The following is a 23370-nucleotide window of genomic DNA, read 5'->3' on the forward strand; positions in this document are numbered from 1 at the left end:
AACCACACCGTCAAAGACAGCAAATCCTAATGCCTGCGACAACAAGGACCCTGCAATAGTAGATCTGGACGTTGATGCAGTAGCCATGGAGTGTCCACTGATAGCCTCTGTATATGTGTACCAGCGCCTTCTGGGCCATGCCGGAGCTATTAAAATCCTGGTGCCCTTTCGTTGTTTGACCTTCCGAATCACCCTGGGTAACTGGGCGATTGGTGGAAACACATTGGCTAGCTGAAAGTCCCATCTTACTGACAGAGCATCCACGAAGATCGCTTTGGGATCCTTTGTTCTTGACCCATATGCGGGTACTTCGAAATTCTGCTGAGAGGCCTTGAGGTCTATCTCCGGCAGCCCCCACTTGTCTACCAGACTCTGGAAGACCTCGGGGTGTAAAGCCTATTCACTTGCATGAATGGCATGTCGACTAAGAAAATCCGCTTCCCAGTTTAGGACGCCTGGAACAAATACTGCGGACAACGCTGGATGATGAAGTTCTGCCCATCTTAATGTGCATTTTACCTCCTTCATTGCCTTTTGGTTCCTCCTTGATGATTGAGGCACGCTACTGCTGACGCATTATCCGAACAAATTTGAACCGGTTTCCCCTGAAGGAAGTCCTTTGCCTGAGTGAGTGCCATATATATGACCCAAAGTTCCATTAAATTTATCGGCAGGCAACTTTCTTCCTTGATCCACAGCCCCTGGAAGCTACCTTTTTCTGACACTGCTCCCCAGCCCTGAAAACTTGCATCCGTAATCAGCACCTCCCAATCTGAGATCCAATAGGGTCTCCCTTTGGTCAGATGGGACACCAGGCTAATGACCTCCGTACTTCCAGAGGAAGGATCATAGTTTGAGTTTTTATTGTCTGATGTAACCCATTTCATTTGGAAAGGATCAGACATTTAGGAGGACTTGAATGGAATTGAGCATACTCCACCATGTTGAATGTCGAAACCATTGATCCCTTCACACACATAGCTGCATAAATTAATACCCTTTGACTTTGTAGCAGATCCTGAATCCTCAAATGTATTGTAGATATTTTGTTCAGAGGTAAAAACACTCTCTGAAGACTGGAATCCAATACAGCCCCCTAAGTGCATCATCTGTTGTGACGGACCCAGGGACGACTTTGCCCAATTTTTGAGCCAACCGTGTCTCTGTAAACAAGCTATTGTCTGTTGCAGATGACACTGAAGCAATTCCTGAGATTGTGCAAGAATTAATAAATCGTCGAGGTATGGAAAAATTCTTATCCCCTGTCAACGGAGATAAGCCGCCATTACCACCATATTTTTGGTGAACACTTTTGGAGCTGTGGCCATTCCACATGGTAGGGCCTGAAACTGAAAGTGTTGCTGGAGGATGGTAAACCTGAGATAGCACTGATGGGACAGTGCTATAGGAACATGCAGGTAATCATCCTGGATATCCAAGGATACCATAAAATCCTCCAGCTCCTTGGCCAAAATAATGGAACGTAAAGTCTCCATATGAAATTGAGGCACCCAAATGTACTTGTTCAGCACCTTGAGACTGAGTATAGGCCAAAACGACCCATTTGGTTTCTGAACTAGAAACAGGTTGGAATAGAAACCTTGTCCTTGTTGCGCAGGAGGAACTGGAATTATCACTCTTGATTGAAGCAACCTCTGAACTGCCTCTTGTAAGGCCCTGGCCTTTGTTTCTACTGCAGATAGGCTGGTACAAAAAGAACCTTTGTGGAGGGTGCTTCTTGAAGGCAAACGCATAACTGTGAGATAATGCTTCTTGCTCCCAGGCATATGTGGTGGACTGCTGCCAGATCTGTGCAAAATGAAGAAGTCGGCCTCCCACCCTGGGGTCCTCCAGGTGGAGGCCCGCACCATCAGCCTGATGGCTTATCTTCTGGTTTGGAAGCAGGCCTTCTGGTAAGCCCAGTGCTTTTTAGTCTTTCCAGACTTGTCTGATTGGGACTGTTTGCCGTAAACTTTTCCTTTCGCTTTTCCTTGGGTCCGAAAGAACCGAAAAGCTGAAAAATTAGGTTTAGACTTGTAAGTAGAAGGAAACTTTGCTTTCTTAAGAGTCTGCTTCTGACTCCAATATACTGTAATTCTTTACCAAAAAGAATATCTCCAGTAAAGGGCAAAGACTCTAGAAACTCCTTGGACTCTGAGTCAGACTTCCATGTACGTAGCCAAACCGACATGTGAGCGGCTACTGCTGAGGCTTATGCTTGAGAGGCAATAGTACCCATGTCCAAGGCTGCTTCTTCCATAAACATAGCCGCCTGTTTAATATGTGCAAAATGGGATTTTTGCTCTCTAGATGCCAATGCATCAGCCCAGCGGCCATTGCTTTTGCCATCCAGACTGAAGCCATGGCTGGTCTCACAATTGCCCCAGACAAGGAGAAAATGGTTTTTAAAAAAACATCTATTTTTCTATCCGAAGGCAGAAGTAATGTATATTTTCACACTAAATCAAATGACGTGCGTATCTTTTTGGGGGCCACCTCCCTTTTTAAACAGTCCCCAGCTGGAAGAGGATAATGGGAATTCCATTTCTTTGGAATTCTAAACTTCTTACTGGGTGTTACCCAAGCCTCTTGCATAATCTCCGTCAGCTGTTCTGACCCCAGAAATTCAGTTCTGACTGTTTTGGGATGTTTAAACACAGGAGCATTGGATTTTAACAAAGGCTCTGCTGCCTCCTATAAGGATAGAATGGCTTTCATAGAACTAATTAGCTCAGGTATAACCACTGAGCTGGGACCTTCATCCTCGTCTCTGTATGCAGACCCAGAATGTGAGGAATCCTCATCCTCCCAAGTGTCTCCTTCTGAAACATGTGTAGACTGTGAGGATGTTGTTTCATGTCTGTGTGATTTATTTTCCACAGGCCTTTCAGCCTGTTTTTCTTGTAAGGGTTAACAGGGTAACCTATCCCTAGTATAGGAGCTGGCATTATCCACTCAGCTATATTGTATAATGTCTGTGCAAAAGAAGCCCACGGGGGTTCAACTTGAACCTGTGCCTGCCTTGGATTATTCAGGAGGCTTTGGTGAAAGCTAAAACAATTGGTTAAAAAGACTCAGGGTGGGACTACCCCCTGTTGAACTGTATGTTGGTTTGAGATAAAAAGATGAGGCCTATGAGCTTCAGAGGTGGATTAGACCATTTTTACTCTGCTGTAAACAACTTGCTGTATTGCAGTTGCCGGTAGCAAATAGGGAACAGTCTTTTTTAAGACTGGGTAAATAAAACATCTTCTGCCTCAAGACGACTGCTTCATCTTGTGACTTGCAGGGCTAAGCGAAACTTAGGTCCGTTTTTCGGCTGTCCAGGGTACACCCAGCATCTCCAAGCTCCGCCTTCCACCTGCTACCGTGCTGTGCTTGGTCAAGCAACTATTGGAGATTCGTCAATACCACACAGGGGTGGTAAGACAGCGTGTTGACGCATACAGAGCAGAGCAGTAGTTCCAGACCCCACTAAATAGGAGTCTGGTGGTGGCTACATAGAATCCGCCCACTGCGTAGTGGGTGGAATCAGTAACAGGCGGTTACTGACGGTAAGCGGGAATCCCCTATTTGGCCAGGTCCCGTGTGACCTAAACTCCATTCTGTGACTGGGGCCGGGACGCAAGGCGGTGAGGGCTTTCGTAAGCACCGTCCGATCACAATGGTAAACAAATCACACACCTGTACGGTGTTAACTACACAATTTGTGACTGAAATCACTTTAACAAGCTATAAAGTGACATACAATCTGATACTTCCCTGCTTTGCACCAGCATTGAGGATTGAAATATACCCAAAAACTGACAGAAATAGTAAAGTCAGCAATCACACTAGCAATCAGTCACAGGTTATTAATTAGTATTATAAGCAATATGATCACATAATCAACTACAGATACATTTCAAGTATGTAGGAGAAACATATTACTGCATTACCTTGTATAGGATATTTAACGTATTCAGTCTCACAGTGAATGAAACAGCAGTAATAGTTTACAGACTCATATGCATCAGGCACTTATCTAACTCCTCGTACCCAATGGTAGGTAGAGACTTAGTGCTGTATCACCTGGCTCAGGAGAGTGGGATACAGGGAGATTTCACCCCCGCTTCCAGGATGGATCAGTACTTTAGTGAACGCTGAGGGGATCCAGACGCAAATAGTGTACACCAATGCCCAGTGAACACAACACTGAACACACATGCACCAGTCACACAGCCGCCTAAACTGCGACCGGGTCCTTTTAGATACACAGCGTCTCAGACAGAAGCGGGAAATCAGTTCATGAGGGGTAACTCAGAGGAAACTGGTCATGAAGCGGGGGGAGGGGTGACCAGGGGAGGGTCTTACTCCCCACTGCTGACATCAACCCCAGGGAACCCGGCCTCACACTAATCCCTGGAGCCTATGATCCCTGGGGCCTAGTGCTGGTGCACCCGAGGTGGCAGCCGCATCAGTGACTGTTCAGTAGTCCCCACCCCGAGAACAGTGCGGCTGTGTCTCGCATCTCCCCCACTAAGCAGAACTGACGCCTGACCTTCTTCCCATTCTCCGGCCGCAGCCTGGTAACGTCAGCTGGACTTGCTAGTACATCCTACACAGATGCCCGCTGAAACAGCACTGAACACGTGCGTAAGCGTTGTCGTGACCGGGCGGGAAGTTGTTGGAGCGACTCATTCTAAGGTGGCGTGTAAGACGCTTTTTAGAAAACTCGCTCAAAAAAGTTAAGACAACAAAAATACATTTAATAACGAGCTTAGGGATTCCAAAATCAGCAGTCCAAAGATCGTGGTCCAGCTCCTGCCGCACCAACAAAAAAACTGAATTCCCGGGATATAGGAGACTGGCCTGTTGCATTCTGGGAGGCCGAAACCTTTTGATCATTACTGCCAATCCGCTGACGATACCTCATATCCCAATGTATATCCTGTGGATACTACTGTGAACCCTGCAGGTGAAAACATAGGTACCACACAGTGACATGATGTGAGGGGGAGAGAAGGAGAATAATAGAGGCTGATGGCTCCTGAAGTATATGATACACCAGAGAGTGTGGGGAGGAGACTGGTCAGATCTCTGGGCTGGTAACACACAGTGACATGATGTGAGGAGGAGAGCAGGAGTATAATAGGGGCTGATGGGTCCTGATGTATGAGATACACCAGAGAGTGTGGGGAGGAGACTGGTCAGATCTCTGGGCTGGTAACACACAGTGACATGATGTGAGGGGGAGAGCAGAAGTATAATAGGTGCTGATGGCTCCTGATGTCTGAGATTCACCAGAGTGTGGGGGGAGGAGACTGGTCAGATCTCTGGGCTGGTAACACACAGTGACATGATGTGAGGGGGCGAGCAGGAGTATACTAGGGGCTGATGGCTCCTGACTCCCCCACTGGGAAAATACATATTCCTCATTAGTTTGTACTGACAGAGGAGGGTGTAGTATAAGAGATTGCTGTAGAGACAGAGGAAGGAGAATATGTGACTCTTTTCTGTAATAAGTGTTTATTACTCACCTGTGCTGATATCTGTAGGGATCTCCTCCTCCTTACACTGCTGATCACCCCTCACATACATCTCTTCTTCTCCCTCTATATCTTCTGCCTTTAGATCAGTCACATACGTCTCTTCTTCTCCCTCTATATCTTCTGCCTTTATATCAGTCACATACGTCTCTTCTTCTCCCTCTATATCTTCTGCCTTTATATCAGTCACATACGTCTCTTCTTCTCCCTCTATATCTTCTGTCTTCATATCAGTCACATAAGTTTCTTCTTCTTCCTCTATATCTTCTGCCTTTATACCAGAAAGACGTTCTACCTAAATAACCCAAAAAATACAATGACATTTGCATACTGTTTGATTAAACTGAGGTGAAACAGTATAATATCAGTGTATAAGACACACAGCTCCTCTACAGATCATATAGTGACAGTCACTTAGGTTTATTGGGGAGAACCCATAGCCCACCTACCTGATCCTCCTGTGGGATCCTGTGATTCTCCTCTGTACAATCCTGGGAATACAGAGGACGGGGATATCTCTCTGGGGTATCTCTGTTACTGGGCCCATCTGTAGGAGACACACAGTGACTGAGTACAATGTATATATGTGATTATCAGATGATGTGTGTATATAGGGGCCCCCATACCTGCTCTTCCCTGTACAATACAGGACAGTCTCCTCTTACCCAGTGATGTGAGGGGCAGGTGATTCTCCATCATCACGTCCTCATACAGACCCCTGTGTTCCTCTATATACTCCTCCTCCTGCATGGAGACATAGACAGTGACATCCTGACACCTTATAGCAGGGCTGGTCAAACCGGTCTTCGAGATCTACCAACAGTTCATGTTTTCCAGGCCTCCTGGAGATCTGTAGAATTGTCAGTTAGGAATGAATTCAGCACATCTTAATTAGTAATGACTACACCTGTGCACCAGCTAGGTGGTCTGGAAAATGTGAACTGTTGGTAGATCTCGAGGACTAGTTTGGCCAGCTCTGTCTTATAGGAACCTGACACACACAGTGATACAGTCATCACCCAGACACATCCCCTGGTGTTACTGTATTATGTCCCATTCCCAGCAGTCACCTCTCCAGTCATCACCCAGACATGCCCCCTGGTGTTACTGTATAATGCCCCATTCCCAGCAGTCATCTCTCCAGTCATCACCCAGACACATATCCTGGTGTTACTGTACTCCCAAGTCTCCTCAGACCCCAGTCATGTCTCTGTATTATTACTATAGATATAAGTGGCGTTATTGTGACGCTCCCAGATCCCCTCACCTCCCCAATCATGTCCCTGTATTATTACTATAGATATAAGTGATGTCACTGTGATGCTCCCAGATCCCCTCACCTCCCCAGTTACGTCCCTGCATTATTACTATAGATAGAAGTGACGTTATTGTGACGCTCCCAGATCACCTCACCTTCCCAGTCATGTCCCTGTATTATTACTATAGATATAAGTGATGTCGCTGTGACGCTCCCAGATCCCCTCACCTCCCCAGTCATGTCCCTGTATTATTACTATAGATATAGGTGACGATATTGTGACGCTCCCAGATCCCCTCACCTCCCCAGTCATGTCCCTGTATTATTACTATATATATAAGTGATGTTATTGTGACGCTCCCAGATCCCCTCACCTCCCCAGTCATGTCCCTGTATTATTACTGTAGTACTCTAGTGATCTGAAGGCCTTGGGACACTATGAGGGGGCAAATCAATTAATGAATGTGTAGCTCTATAAGGTAATAGAGATGCTGCCAACTGATGTATACCAGATATGTGATAATAACTTGGATCTTTCTAGTGATCCAATAATGTATAGTGTTTATGCATGTTATTATTCTGTGCCTGCTGAAGGTGAGGGGACTCTGGTAAGCGTGCAGTGCGCGGGGGAGATCACGGAGAAGCTTCCAGAGGTCCCGTGTGCTGAGAGAGGTGGCTGGGCGCGTGTAGTGGCGGTTTTGTTGGTGGGCTGACTAAGGGGAGAGAAAAAGGCTGGCGGCTGAGACGAGGGAGTTTACAGGAAGGCGGTTCCCTGCGAGTGAGAGAGCCCCTGTGGGGGAAAGGAATTGGATGTCTTCTGCTGTGGGTGAGAAGCGCTGTGTTAATTTCCCCTGGTGGACGCTGAGCAGGGACGTCCCGGTGCCTGGTTGTCATGGAGAGTGCTGGGAAGCGGAGCACTGGCGGGACAGGCTAGTACATGGAAGGAGATCGCAGTTTGGGCAGCAGCTACCAGGAGTCCAGCAGTAGCAGACAGTCCCCCCCCCTCCCCCCGAGGCAGAGCTGTGCCCCTCATCCCATCCAACCCGCAGGAAGACAGGAAAAGCCCGGTTGTTGGTGGAGGCGGAGTCGGGGGGAGGTCCAGACCGGGCACACTATCATTGTAAGTGCAGGATGCCCCCATATAAATCCTGCTAATCTGCATACTCCCCTATCATCCTTTAACTATTAAAGTACCAGCCCCCAGCACAGTAGCACAGGGACCAGCAGCATCGGTGGATCTGAGGAGTATAAATAGCACCTCTAGAGACTCCATATCCATTAGATAATGACCAGCAGGGTAGCAGTCATAGAGTGCGGGGTGTATAATGATGAAAGCAGCTCAGAGAGGGCGCAGGGTCACCTAAACTTGGAAATAATACACTAGGGAGACTAAGCACCCCTCGCCTATCAGAGACAGGTGCCAATAACCAGGACTTCTGTATGTTCTGGAGACACCACCATGGATCTACAGTGGGGCTCTGCTTATACTGGGACAGGTAACACAGATCATCACCCCACTATATGTAACGAGTAGACCACGGGTGTCAGGGATTCCAGGGTGGACAGCTACACGTACTACCTCCCTGTTTCAGGTTGTCTAGGAGCGCTACAATTAGATCTTCCATGGAAACCATGCTATTCATTGCCATGAAGTAGGGATTGCTCAACAATCGTGAGGACAATTGCTCCAAGTGGAGACCCATATAACCCAGAGTACTTCTTATACACAGACACGAAAGGGCCCCAACCGTGCACGATTATAGTAAGAGAACCCGGGTGGTTTTTCAAACGCAGCCCCACAACTTTCTTATGGAATCGTATGCTATGTATTGCATGCATTACCTTATGTATAGGTAGGGTATATTATTAGAACGGTTCATGGTTTGAGTATTATATGATATAACTGTATAAGGTGGCCTATAACTTCTTACATATTAAAACTAGCATACTTACGGGTGGAACTGTCTCCGTATTTGTGGAAGAGCCTGAAATCACAAAGGAAAGGTACGATAGGTAAATGTGCATAGTCCTATCTGCTTACATCACATACTAATGTTATAGGCGACCACTACAGGGGTAGGGTATTTCTTAAGCGATTAGAGTATTGGGCTCTAGATAGCTTGGGTGGAGGCACATTGCACATATACACTGTACCCCCAGGTAAAAGACGAGTTACATTACTATAGATATGTGATGTCACTGTATAATAATAATAATAACAACTACAACAACAGGACACCTTAGGCCGCTCCCCCTGTATAATAATAATAATAACAGGACACCACAGGCTGCTCCCCCTGTATAGTAATAATAACAGGACACCACAGGCTGCTCCCCCTGTATAATAATAACAACAGGACACCACAGGCTGCTCCCCTGTATAGTAATAACTGGACACCACAGGCTGCTCCCCCTGTATAGTAATAATAACAGGACACCACAGGCTGCTCCCCCTGTATAATAATAACAACAGGACACCACAGGCTGCTCCCCTGTATAGTAATAATAACAGGACACCACAGGCTGCTCCCCCTGTATAATAATAATAACAACAGGACACCACAGGCTGCTTCCCCTGTATAATAATAATAATAACAACAACAGGACACCACAGGCTGCTTCCCCTGTATAATAATAATAATAATAATAATAATAATAATAACAACAGGACACCACAGGCTACCCCCCTGTATAATAATAATATTAGGACACCACAGGCTGCTCCCCTGTATAATAATAATATTAGGACACCACAGGCTGCTCCCCCTGTATAGTAAGACGCCATTACCCTGATGGTAGATGCTAGAATCAAGTGGGCTAAGGGACCTTTTCCATAAAGGGGAGGAGTTACGACGCAAGGAGGAGGAGCTAGGCCAGCGGGATAGTTCCTCTACTATCCACGCCACCAACTATTACCTTTAGTAATTTAGTAATTTGGTAACTTTTCGGGTACCCTGTTCGCCCGTAGCTCCTCCCCCTGGTGACGTAGCTCCTCCCCTAGAAACGTCACAAGGTCCCTTCAGCCCCTCCGATATAGAACCAACCATTACCTGATCTCCACGGAGGACACTGTGAGGCTGCAGCAGTCGATGAAAACTCACTTCCTGTATGTGGAACGCACAATACGGAAGTAAGCTGGAACGCACAGTCCGGAAGTAGGGCATGATTGGCACAGGCTGCTTACTGGTTACTGGCCCCTCCCCTCCTTCGACCCACCCACAGCCCAGCTCTCTGCTAATGAATATTAACACACATGTCCTCAGTGCACGAGGCCGGCGGCCATTTTCTTGTAGACCTGTCCGGCTGCAGCAATAGGTTCCTGGCCGTGTAGTGACGTCAGGAGCGGCGGCCATTTTCCCCTGGTCTGAGCTCCTTCTATCATTCCCACAAGGCAGCAGGATCAGAGAGCAGCCATTGCTGTGTCTGGCAGCAGGTAATGATATTATTATTATTATTCTATAGGCTGAGCAGCTCTGGTGTCAGGTTCTGTACTACAGGGGGAGCAGCCTCTGGTGCCTTGTTATAGTGCAGCTGGAGCAGCCTCTGGTGCTGCATTATCCCTGTACAGGTGGCTGACACTCTAGTGTCCTATTACCGTAATACAGGGGGCGCAGTCCCCGCCATTACCGTGATACAGGTGGCGCAGACCCCGCTGTAACCGTAATACAGGTGGCGCAGACCCCGCCGTTACCGTAATACAGGTGGCGCAGACCCCGCCATTACCGTAATACAGGTGGAGCAGACCCCGCCGTTACCGTAATACAGGTGGTGCAGACCCCGCCGTTACCGTAATACAGGTGGCGCAGACCCCGCCGTTACCGTAATACAGGTGGTGCAGACCCCGCCGTTACCGTAATACAGGTGGCGCAGACCCCGCCGTTACCGTAATACAGGTGGTGCTGACCCCGGTGTTACCGTAATACAGGTGGCGCAGACCCCGCCGTTACTGTAATACAGGTGGTGCAGACCCCGCCGTTATCTTAATACAGGTGGCGCAGATCCCGCAATTACCGTAATACATGTCGCGCAGACCCCGCCGTTACAGTAATACATGTGGCGCAGACCCCGCCGTTACCGTAATACAGGTAACGCAGACCCCGCCGTTACCGTAATACAGGTGGTGCAGACCCCGGTGTTACCGTAATACAGGTGGTGCAGACCCCGGCGTTACCGTAATATAGATGGCGTAGACCCCGCCGTTACCGTAATACAGGTGGCGCAGACCCCGCCATTACAGTAATACATGTGGTGCAGACCCCGCTGTTACCGTAATACTGGTGGCGCAGACCCCTGCCGTTACCGTAATACAGGTGACGCAGACCCCGCCGTTACCGTAATACATGTGGCGCAGAACCCACCCTTACCGTAATTCTATACCCGCGACATTACAGGTGTTGTGTCCTGTGGCATTGTGCTGTACAGGGGGAGCGACCTGTGTTGTTATATTATACAGGAGGAGCAACCTGTGTTGTCATAATATACAGGAGGAGCATCCTGTGTTGTCATAATATACAGGGATAGCTTCCTGTGTTGTCATAGTATACAGGGGGAGTGGCCTGTGTTGTCAAGGTGTACAGAGGGAGTGGCCTGTGTTGTCAAGGTGTACAGAGGGAGTGGCCTGTGTTGTCATAGTATACAGGGGGAGTTGCCTGTGTTGTTATAATATACAGGGGGAGCAGCCTGTGTTGTCATAATATACAGGGGTAACATCTTGTGCTGTCATAGTATACAGGGGGAGTGGCCTGTGTTGTCATAATATACAGGGGGAGCAGCCTGTGTTGCAATAATATACAGGGGTAGCATCCTGTGTTGTCATAATAGACAGGAGGAGCAGCCTGTGGCATCCTACTCTACAGGGGGAGCAGCCTGTGGTGTCTTGATGTTGTTAATATTATTATACAGGAGGAGCAGCCTGTCGTGTCCTGTTATTGTTATACAGAGGGAGCAGCCTGTGGTGTCCTGTTATTATTATTATTATACAGGAGGAGCAGCCTGTCGTGTCCTGTTATTGTTATACAGAGGGAGCAGCCTGTGGTGTTCAGTTTGTATTATTATTATACAGTAGGAGCAGCCTGTGGTGTCCTGTTAATATTATACAGAGGAAGCATTATTATTATTTCAATAGGGGGAGTATCCTGTGGTGTCCTGTTGTTGTTGTTATTATTATTATTATTATTATTCAGGAGGAGCAGCCTTTGTTGTCCTATTATTAATATTATAAAGGAGTAGCTATTGGTGTCCACTTATTATTATTATACAGGGGCAGCAGGCTGTGGTGTCCTGTTATTATTAGTATACAGAAGGGAGCGGCCTGTGGTGTCCTGTTGTTATTATTATTATACAGGAGAAGCAGCCTGTGGTTTCCTTTTATTTTTATTATTATTATTATACATTGGGAACAGCCTGTTGTGTCCTATTATTATTATTATTATTTCTCTAACGTCCTAGTGGATGCTGGGGACTCCGTAAGGACCATGGGGAATAGACAGGCTCCGCAGGAGACTGGGCACTCTAAGAAAGATTTAGGACTACCTGGTGTGCACTGGCTCCTCCCCCTATGACCCTCCTCCAAGCCTCAGTTAGATTTCTGTGCCCGGCTGAGCTGGATGCACACTAGGGGCTCTCCTGAGCTCCTAGAAAGAAAGCATACTTTAGGTTTTTTATTTTCAGTGAGACCTGCTGGCAACAGGCTCACTGCAGCGAGGGACTAAGGGGAGAAGAAGCGAACCTACCCAAGTGGAGGTAGCTTGGGCTTCTTAGGCTACTGGACACCATTAGCTCCAGAGGGTTCGAACACAGGACCCGACCTCGTCGTCCGTTCCCGGAGCCGCGCCGCCGTCCCCCTTACAGAGCCAGAAGCAAGAAGAGGTCCGGAAAATCAGCGGCTGAAGACTTCTGTCTTCTCCAAGGTAGCGCACAGCACTGCAGCTGTGCGCCATTGCTCCTCATGCACACCTCACACTGCGGTCACTGATGGGTGCAGGGCGCTGGGGGGGGGCGCCCTGAGCAGCAATATTAACACCTTGGCTGCCAAACTAACACCATATATAGCCCCAGGGGCTATATAGGTGTATATTAACCCCTGCCAGATACATTAAAATAGCGGGAGAAAGCCCGACGAAAAAGGGGCGGGGTCTTCTCCCTCAGCACACTGGCGCCATTTTTCCCTCACAGCTCCGCTGGAAGGAAGCTCCCTGGCTCTCCCCTGCAGTCCTGCAACGGAAAAGGGTAAAAAAGAGTAAGGGGGGCACAAATTAGGCGCAGTATAAGTTTATATGCAGCTATAAGGGGAAAACACACTATTATAGGTGATATCCCTGTGATATATATAGCGCTCTGGTGTGTGCTGGCATACTCTCCCTCTGTCTCCCCAAAGGGCTTTGTGGGGTCCTGTCCTCTGTAAGAGCATTCGCTGTGTGTCTGCTGTGTGTCGGTACGGCTGTGTCGACATGTATGAGGAGGAAAATGATGTGGAGGCGGAGCAAATGCCTGTAAATGTGCTGTCACCCCCTGAGGGGTCGACACCGGTGTGGCTGGACTTATGGAAGGAATTGCGTGAAAGTGTCAACTCTTTGCACAAAAGGTTTGACGACATAGGACAGCCGGCTACACAGCTTGTGCCTGTCCAGGCGTCTCAAATGTCATCAGGGGCCTTAAAACGCCCGCTACCTCAGGTGACAGATACAGACGTCGACACGGATACTGACTCCAGTGTCGACGGGGATGAGACTAGTGTACCCTCCAATAGGTCCACCCGTTACATGATTGAGGCAATGAAAAATGTTTTACACATTTCTGATAATACCCCAGGTACCACAAAAAAGGGTATTATGTTTGGTGAGAAAAAACTGCCTGTAGTTTTTCCTGCATCTGACAAATTAAATGAGGTGTGTGAGGAAGCGTGGACTTCCCCCGATAAGAAATTGGTAATTTCAAAACGATTATTGGCAGCGTACCCTTTCCCGTTAGAGGATAGGTCAAGTTGGGAAACGCCCCCTAGCGTAGACAAGGCGCTGACACGCTTGTCAAAGAAGGTGGCATTACCGTCTCCGGATATGGCCGCCCTGAAGGAACCTGCATATAGAAGGCAGGAAAATACCCTGAAGGCTATTTACACACACTCAGGAATTATATTGCGACCAGCGATTGCATCAGCTTGGATGTGCAGTGCTGCTGCTGCGTGGTCAGATTCCCTGTTGGATAATATTGATACCATAGATAGGGACAATATTTTGCTGACGCTTGAGCATATAAAAGACACAGTCTTATACATGCGTGATGCACAGAGGGATATTTGCCGGCTGGCATCAAGAGTAAGCGCGATGTCCATTGCCGCCAGACGGGGGTTATGGACTAGGCAATGGTCAGGTGATGCCGACTCCAAGCGGCACATGGAAGTTTTACCCTATAAGGGGGTGGAACTGTTTGGGGATGGTCTTTCGGACCTACGGCTGGGAAATCGACTTTTTTGCCACATGCTGCCCCGCAGCAAAAGAAAGCACCGTATTATCAGGTACAGTCCTTTCGACCGCAGAAAGGCAAGAGGGCTAGAGGCTCCTCCTTTCTGCCGAGAGGCAGAGGTAGAGGGAAAAAGCTGCAACACACAGCTAGTTCCCAGGAGCAGAAGTCCTCCCCTGCGTCCGGTAAGTCCACAGCATGACGCTGGGGCTACCCAGGCGGAACAGGATACGGTGGGGGCCCGTCTCAAAATTTTCAGCGCACAATGGGCTTGCTCACAGGTAGATCCCATGGGTCCTTCAAGTAGTACTTCAGGGGTACAGACTGGAATTCGAGACGCGGATTACATGGTATCCCTAGACATCAAGGATGCATACCTGCATGTCCCCATTTACCCTCTGCACCAGGAGTACCTCAGATTTGTGGTACAGGACTGTCACTATCAGTTCCAGACGCTGCCGTTTGGGTTATCCACGGCACCGAGGGTCTTTACCAAGGTAATGGCCGAAATGATAATACTCCTTTGCAAGAAGGGAGTTTTAATTATCCCGTACTTGGACGAGCTCCTGATAAAGGCGAGGTCCAAGGAACAGTTGGTAGTGGGGGTGGCACTTTCTCAGGAAGTGCTACAACAGCATGGCTGGATTCTCAATATCCCAAAGTCACAGCTGGTCCCGACGACACGTCTTCTGTTCCTGGGAATGATTCTGGACACAGACCAGAAAAGTGTGTTTCTTCCAGTGGAAAAAGCCGAGGAATTGTCATCTCTAGTCAGAGACATCCTAAAACCAGGAAAAGTGTCGGTACATCAATGCACACGAGTCCTGGAAAAAATGGTAGCCTCCTACAAGGCGATTCCATTCGGACGGTACCACGCAAGGACGTTCCAGTGGGACCTATTGGACAAATGGTCCGGGTCCCATCTCCAGATGCAACAGCGGATAACCCTGTCGGCAAGGACCAGGGTGTCGCTGCTGTTTTGGCTGCAGACGGCTCATCTACTAGAAGGCCGCAGATTCGGAATACAGGACTGGGTCCTGGTGACCACGGATGCCAGTCTTCCGGGCTGGGGGGCAGTCACACAGGGAAGAAATTTCCAGGGGCTGTGGTCAGCTCAGGAGATATCGCTGCACACAAATATTCTGGAGCTAGGGGCCATCTACAATGCCCTAAGTCAGGCAAGACCCCTGCTTCACAACCGGCCGGTGCTGATACAGTCAGACAACATCACGGCGGTCGCCCATGTAAACAGACAGGGCGGCACAAGAAGCAGGAGGGCAATGGCAGAAGCCACAAGGATTCTCCGATGGGCAGAAAATCATGTGTTAGCACTGACAGCAGTGTTCATTCCGGGAGTGGACAACTGGGAAGCAGACTTCCTCAGCAGGCACGACCTTCACCCGGGAGAATGGGGACTTCATCCAGAAGTCTTCTAGATGCTGGTAAACCGTTGGGAAAAACCACAGGTGGACATGATGGCGTCCCGCCTCTACAAAAAGCTAAAAAAGTATTGCGCCAGGTTAAGAGACCCTCAGGCGATCGCTGTGGACGCTCTTGTGACACCGTGGGTGTACCAGTCGGTTTATGTGTTTCCTCCTCTGCCTCTCATACCCAAGGTACTGAGAATAATAAGAAGGCGAGGAGTGAGAACTATTCTCGTGGCTCCAGATTGGCCAAGAAGAGCATGGTACCCGGAGCTTCAAGAGATGCTCGCAGAGGACCCTTGGCCTCTGCCGCTCAGACAGGACCTGCTGCTGCAGGGACCCTGTCTGTTCCAAGACTTACCGCGGCTGCATTTGACGGCATGGCGGTTGAACACCGGATCCTAAAGGAAAAGGGTATTCCGGAGGAAGTCATCCCTACCCTGATCAAGGCCAGGAAGGATGTCACCGCAAAGCATTATCACCGCATTTGGCGGAAGTATGTTGCTTGGTGTGAGGCCAGGAAGGCCCCAACGGAGGAATTTCAACTGGGTCGATTCCTACATTTCCTGCAAGCAGGTGTGACTTTGGGCCTCAAGTTGGGGTCCATTAAAGTCCAGATCTCTGCCCTGTCGATTTTCTTCCAGAAAGAACTGGCTTCGCTACCTGAAGTTCAGACTTTTGTCAAGGGAGTTCTGCATATCCAGCCTCCTTTTCTGCCCCCAGTGGCACCTTGGGATCTCAATGTGGTCTTCGAGTTTCTAAAAATCACATTGGTTTGAGCCACTTAAGACCGTGGATTTAAAATATCTCACGTGGAAAGTGGTCATGCTGTTGGCCTTGGCTTCGGCCAGACGTGTGTCAGAATTGGCGGCTTTGTCCTGTAAAAGCCCCTATCTGATTTTCCATATGGATAGGGCAGAATTGAGGACTCGTCCTCAGTTTCTTCCTAAGGTGGTCTCAGCTTTTCATTTGAACCAACCTATTGTGGTGCCTGCGGCTACTAGGGACTTGGAGGATTCCAAGTTACTGGACGTAATCAGGGCCTTGAAAATCTATGTTTCCAGGACGGCTGGATTCAGGAAGACTGACTCGCTGTTTATCCTGTATGCACCCAACAAGCTGGGTGCTCCTGCTTCAAAGCAGACTATTGCGCGCTGGATTTGTAGCACAATTCAGCTGGCGCATTCTGCAGTGTGATTACCGCAGCCTAAATCAGTAAAAGCCCTTTCCACAAGGAAGGTGGGCTCATCTTGGGCGGCTGCCCGAGGGGTCTCGGCATTACAACTTTGCCGAGCAGCTACGTGGTCAGGGGCAAACACGTTTGCAAAATTCTACAAATTTGATACCCTGGCTGAGGAGGACCTGGAGTTCTCTCATTCGGTGCTGCAGAGTCATCCGCACTCTCCCGCCTGTTTGGGAGCTTTGGTATAATCCCCATGGTCCTTACGGAGTCCCAGCATCCACTAGGACGTTAGAGAAAATAAGATTTTACTCACCGGTAAATGTATTTCTCGTAGTCGGTAGTGGATGCTGGGCGCCCATCCCAAGTGCGGATTGTCTGCAATACTTGTACATAGTTATTGTTACACAAATCGTGTTGTTATTGCGAGCCATCTATTCAGAGGCTCCTTTTTTGTTATCATACTGTTAACCGGGGTTCCTATCACGAGTTGCATGGTGTGATTGGTGTGGCTGGTATGAGTCTTACCCGGGATTCAAAATCCTTCCTTATTGTGTCAGCTCTTCCGGGCACAGTGTCCTAACTGAGGCTTGTAGGAGGGTCATAGGGGGAGGAGCCAGTGCACACCAGGTAGTCCTAAATCTTTCTTAGAGTGCCCAGTCTCCTGCGGAGCCCGTCTATTCCCCATGGTCCTTACGGAGTCCCCAGCATCCACTACGGACTACGAGAAATAGATTTACCGGTGAGTAAAATCTTTATTATTATTATTATTATTATTATTTTGCAGAGGGAGCAGCCTGTGGTGTCATTTTATTATTACTATAAAGATATAGCAGAATGTGGTGTCCTGTTGTAATTGGTATAATACAGAGGGAGCAGGTTTTTGTGTATGGTTATTATTATACAGGGACAGCAGCTTGTGGTGTCCTGGTATTATTATTATTATTATTATTATTATTGTTATTATTATACATTGGGAGTGGTAATGATGTCACAGTGACATCACTTATATCTATAAGTAATTTTTCCTTAAAGTTCAGGGGAAATTTAAGGAAAAATTACTTCACAGAAAGGGTAGTGGATAAGTGGAATAGTCTCACATCAGAGGTGGTAGAGACTAAGATTGTAGAGCAATTTAAACATGCATGGGATAGACATAAGGATATCCTTACAAAGAATTACGGTTCAAAAAGGGTTGAGATTACCTAAAGGATTAAAAAAAAGGGGCAGACTAGATGGGCCAAGTGGTTCTTATCTGCCGTCAAATTCTATGTTTCTATAGTAATAATACAGGGGCATGACTGGGGAGGTGAGGTGGTCTGGGAGCGTCACAGTTACATCACTTATCTATAGCAATAATAAAGGGACATGACTGGGGGAAGTGAGGGGGATGGGGAAGCGTCACATTTACATTACTTATAGCTATACTAATAATACAGGGACATGACTGGGGAGGTGAGGGGATCTGGGAGCATCATAGTGACATTACTTATATTTATAATTGTAATAATAATTCAGGGACATGAATGGGGGGGTCAAAGGGTCTGGGAACATCACAGTGACATCACTTATAGCTATAGTAATTATACAAGGTCATGAATGGGGAGGTGAGGAGGTCTGGGAAAGTCACAGTGACATCACTTATATCTATAGTAATAATACAGGGACATGATTGGGGGGGTGAGGGGATATGAGAACATCATAGTGACGTCATTTATATCTTTAATAATAATAATAATAATACAGGGACATGACTGGGGGGTGATGGGGTCTGGGAGTGTTACAGTTACATTACATATCTATAGTAATATTACAGGGACATGACTGGGGAAGTGAGGGGATCTGGTAGTGTCACAGTGACATCACTAATATCTATAGTAATAATACAGGGACATGACTGGGGGGTGAGGGGGATCTGGTAGCGTCACATTTACATCACGTATAACTAGAGTAATAATACAGGGATATGACTGGGCAGGTGAGGGGGATCTGGGAGCTTCACAGTGACATCACTTATATCTATAGTAATAATACTGGGACATGACTGGGAAGGTGAGGACATCAGTGACATCACTTACATCTATAGTAATAATAAAGGGACATGACTGGGAAATGAGGGGATCTTGGAATGTCACAGTGATTTCACATATCTATAATAATAATAATACAGGGACATGACTGGAGAGGTGAGGGGATATGAGAGCATCACAGTGACGTCACTTATATCTATAGTAATAATAATAATGGGACATGACTGGGGAGGTATGGGGATCTGGAAATGTCACAGTGACATCACTTATATCTATAGTATTAATAGAGGGACATAACTGGGGAGGTGAGGGGATCTGGGAGCATCAGAGTGACATCACTTATATCTCTACTAATAATACAGGGACGTGACTGGAGAGGTAAGGGGATCTGAGAGCGTCACAGTGACACCACGTATGTCTCTAGTAAGAATATAGGGATATGACTGGGAAGGTGAAGGAATCTGAGAGCATCACAGTGACATCACTTATATCTCCACTAATAAAACAGGGACATGACTGTAGAGGTAAGGGGATCTGGGAGCATCATAGTGACATCACTTATTTCTTAAATAATAATTATAATAATAATAATACAGGGACATGACTGGGGGTGAGGGGGTCTGGGAGTGTTACAGTGACATCAAATATCTATAGTAATAATACAGGGACATGACTGGGGAGGTGAGGGGATCTGGGGGTGTCACAGTGACGTCCTTATATCTGTAGTAATAATACAGGGACATGACTGGGGAGGTGAGGGTGATCTGGGAGCATCACAGTAACATCACATATCTATAGTAATAATACAGGGACGTGAGGGCGAGGTGAGGAGATCTGGGAGCTTCTCAGTGAAATCACTTGTATCTATAGTAATAATACAGGGACATGACTGGGGAGGTTAGGGGATCTGGGAGTATCACAGTGACATCACTTATTTATTTTTCATCCACTAGGGGGCACTGTAGTACTCTTGGGATATGGACGGTGCGATAGCAGGGATAGGCACATTTAAATATTTAAATGTGTAACCCTCTTCCCCCCTCCATACTCCCAAGATGCCTCAGTGTTTTTTGTACCTTCACCAGGGAAGTTTGCATCCTGGAGTCATTCCAGGGTTTACTTTTAATTTTTCTAAATATTTTTTCTTGTATCAATCACACTCCCTTCCCAGCTTATTAAGAAGCGTGGGTCCGGGAGTGTGTGCTGCTATTGTGCAGCGAAGGCTTGTTGGTGCTTAGACACAGAAGCCTCCCATAGACCTTCATCAGCGTTAGCTGATTCAGACATGGCTGCAGGAGCTGGACGGAGCTTAGAGAGAAGCCACGTCGGAGCCTCCCCATTACACTGAGGTAAGGAGCAGGCAGTCAGCTTATGCCGCCACCCCATTGGGCCTGTTTGTTGCTGTAATAGTGGGGCAGTCAGCTCCTGCTGCCGCCCCTCCATGTGCAGGGAACGTGTTTTCCACAAGCTGCTTACTAAGGTATAGCTTTACTGGATCAAACTCCCCCTCTTCCCGGCTCCCACCAGCGGTCAGACACATACTGGCACTGGGCGCCTGTGTCGCTCCACACCTGCCCGCTCCCCGGCAGCGCAGCTCCAAACAGCGCTACCACTGGCCACTACAATCTGCCCCTCTAGACAACTGGGAAGCGGCTCCCAGCAGTGGTCAAATAATGCTGCCGCTGGGCACCTGTCAGGCTACACCTCGCTGCTCCAGAGAAGCGGCTCCCGGCAGCGCGGCTCGCAGCAGCAGACAGATCACACTGCCGCCGCTGGACGCCCGTCGCATTACACATCTACCCCGCTCTCCGGCTTCCACCAGCGCACAGACCACGGTGGGTAGCTGAGGCTGCTGCAGGGCGCCGTCACTCATAGCTGGCGCACGGTATACAATGCGGGGGGGGGGGATGGGGTGGAAGAAGCTAGGCGCGGCTCACTGCTTTAAGCATTGGGGGAGGTCATGGCGGTCCCTAGTTCAGCGGTTCCCCCTAAATATAAGGGATGGTGGCCAGGGCTATAAGGGACATAACAGGCTATTAGGCCTAGGCTATGAGTACTTTTGGGGGTCATAGGTTATAGTCAGACACACCTACTTCTTGCTTCTTCCTACAGCAATATGTCAGTCCTACAACACACGGCCACTGGAGGGGGCAGGGGTGTTTAGTAGGTGGCACAGTGACCATCATAGATTTCCTCTATGACACAGTGCGGTGCACGTGGTATTATAGACACTACAGTTATTTTCACTGAGTTGTGCGGACGTTGTCTCACTGTATTATTGTCTGTCTGCATGATAATATGAGAAACAGCAGCTTGTCTGTGATAACTGTGAGAATGTCTGAGTTGTCCTCTGCACAAAAAGACCGTGAGGAAGACCGGAAGTCTTATTCACGGATAATACCATGTGAGCAGCCAATGTGGGCTCAGGATGTTTCTAGAACTTTGCTGGGTTACAAAGTCCATGTATAGTTCAATTTCTAAGAATGGTCATCGTTTGTCTCATAATTACATTCTGACGATTCAACGCCACATCTGATATCTCAGCATTGGGTCAGGGGTCAGATAGTGAGGTCACTAATAGCCCGAGCTATGATTATCTCATTAGAGCGGTACGCCAGCTGCTAGGTTGTACTGAAACATATGAGGTTTTATTGCTAGCAGACTATGGGCGACTGTGTGTTTTTCATATCTCTTAATAAGCAGTTAATAGAAGCATGGCTAAATCCAGTTAAACACTTTTCTGGGACAACGCGATTTCTGTCTAAATATCTTTTCCCACAGGCTATGTCAACTAAATCGCCATCGGTGGAGACTTCAGTTTCTAAACTTTCACTAAAATGGACTATTCCAGTCCCAGGTGCAGCTACGCTTAAAGACCCCTCGGAGAGTAAGCTGGAGGCCATGCTAAAGTCCATGTATACAGCAACAGGGGTGATGCTTACACCTGTTTGAGTTGGAGTTTGGGTTAACAAGGCTGTAGTTGCATGGGCGAAACAGCTCAGGTTAGGCCTACAACAAGGTTTTTCCTCAGATCAGCTTATATTTCTTACCGATCACATTTGTGAATTGGTTGAGTATTTAGGTACGGCTTCATTGGATGTCGGACAAGATTGTTCTCGGCTTGCGTCCCGACAGACGCTGTGGTTTAATTTTTGACAGGCCGAGGCAGAGTCAAAATGAGGAATAGAGGCGTTGCCTTCCACTGATGTTATTTGGTCCTGAATTGGACAAATGGAATTCTCAGTCAACGGGGGAGGGGAAGAATCTGTTTTCCTGCCATTGTCTGCACCAGTTCCTAAAAGGAAATGCGCTGGACCAGCGTTCAAATCTTTTAGACCTCAGTCCTTTCGATGCTGGGCTGGAGGAACAACCATGCAGAGGGACGTGGTTTTCAACAAACCACTAACCGTCGTCAGGACACAAAGGCGGCTGACGAGCCAGTGGCATGACGTTCTTCCAGCCCATCTCGGCTCTTCAGTTGTGGGAGCACACCTTCAGAAGTTTCACTTTGCGTGGTTTCAGACATCACAGACAGATGGATCCGCAATTTTGTTTTCAAAGGTTTCAAAATAGAGATTGATTGTCTACCACCGATGCGGTTTTTTGAGCAGGTCTGCAGGCCGCTAATCAGTCTCTCATACATTCAGCAGTTTTGGTTCAGGTTCCAGTACACCAGCAAGGTCAAGGGTTTTATTCCAATTTTTTTGTAGTACCAAAGCCGGATGGCTCAGTCACACAGATATGGAACCTAAAGGGGTTCAATCGGTACGTCACTTACTACACATTCAAGATGGAATCCCTATGGCCAGTGATTGCAGGATTAGAACCGCAGCAATTCATGATTTTGCGGGATCTCAAGGATGCGTACTTACACATTCCAATTTGGCCACCGCATCAGGCGTACTTAAGTTTGCAGTACAACAAGCGCCTCGGGTATTCACAAAGGTGATGTCTGTGATGATAGTTCATCTCAGATCCCTGGGAGTGATAATCGTTCCATACTTAGATGACCTTCTCATCAAGGCTTCGTCTCAACAAATACTTCATAAACATGCCTCACTGTTGTACAGTGTACTAGTTCAGTACGGTTGGATTGTCAACTTTAAAAAAAAAATCAAGTCATGTCCCGTGTCAAAGAACTCAATTTTAGGAATGATTCTGATTACGGTGGATCAATGCATTTACCTGCCATAACAGAAAGTACATGCTATTCATCATCTAGTACTGCCAGTGCTCAAACCACGGACAGTCTCGGTGCATTTGTGCATTCGACTGTTAAGACAGATGGGGGCATCTTTCAAAACACTCCAGTTTGGAAGATTTCACTCACGTCCCGTTCAACTGGATCTTCTCGCCTAGTGATCCGGCTCTCGTCTACAAATTCATCAGATGGTGCGCTTGTCTCCAGGGCCAGAGTATCAATACTCTTGTGGCTCCACATACACAATCTCACTGCGGGAAAAAGGTTTGTAGTCTGGAATTGGATAATTCT

This window comes from Pseudophryne corroboree (assembly GCF_028390025.1).
Source record: "Pseudophryne corroboree isolate aPseCor3 chromosome 3 unlocalized genomic scaffold, aPseCor3.hap2 SUPER_3_unloc_6, whole genome shotgun sequence".
In the NCBI taxonomy this organism is placed as follows: domain Eukaryota; kingdom Metazoa; phylum Chordata; class Amphibia; order Anura; family Myobatrachidae; genus Pseudophryne; species Pseudophryne corroboree.